The sequence below is a fragment of the Geospiza fortis genome, unplaced genomic scaffold (genome assembly GCF_000277835.1).
Source record: "Geospiza fortis unplaced genomic scaffold, GeoFor_1.0 scaffold283, whole genome shotgun sequence".
NCBI classification, from domain to species: domain Eukaryota; kingdom Metazoa; phylum Chordata; class Aves; order Passeriformes; family Thraupidae; genus Geospiza; species Geospiza fortis.
The window spans coordinates 382,948-383,426 of NW_005054571.1; positions in this window are offsets into that span (position 1 = coordinate 382,948).

The following is a 479-nucleotide window of genomic DNA, read 5'->3' on the forward strand; positions in this document are numbered from 1 at the left end:
CCCGTAGGAGTGGGGGTCCTGTCCCCCTCCCTCCAGGGGGGGTGCGGGAAGTGTGGACCCCGCTGTTGGCACCACGGGCAGCTCCGTGCTGCGGGCTGCGGGCTCTGGCCGCAGCAGGGGCAGGTGTGGGTGCAGTGTGAGGATGTCCCCTCCCCATTGCCCTCCCCTGCCAACACCGGAGCACACGCCGGCAGCGCCTGGCGCCAGCCTCACAAATCTACATTATCGTGGATACACGGATCCCTCTGGTGATGCGGAAGACATTTCCCCCGAGGGAATGGAGGGTTGTGAAGCCCACCCCGGAGCCTGGGAGGGCTGCCTGCACCCACAGGCTCCCCGAAGCCCCAGGGACCGCGGCAAGGGGTGCTCCCACCCCCTCCATCCCCCTCCAGGTGTGGTTCCAGAACCGTCGAGCCAAATTCCGCAAGCAGGAGCGCGCGGCCAACGCCAAGGGTGCCAGCGGCACCGGCAGCAGCGGG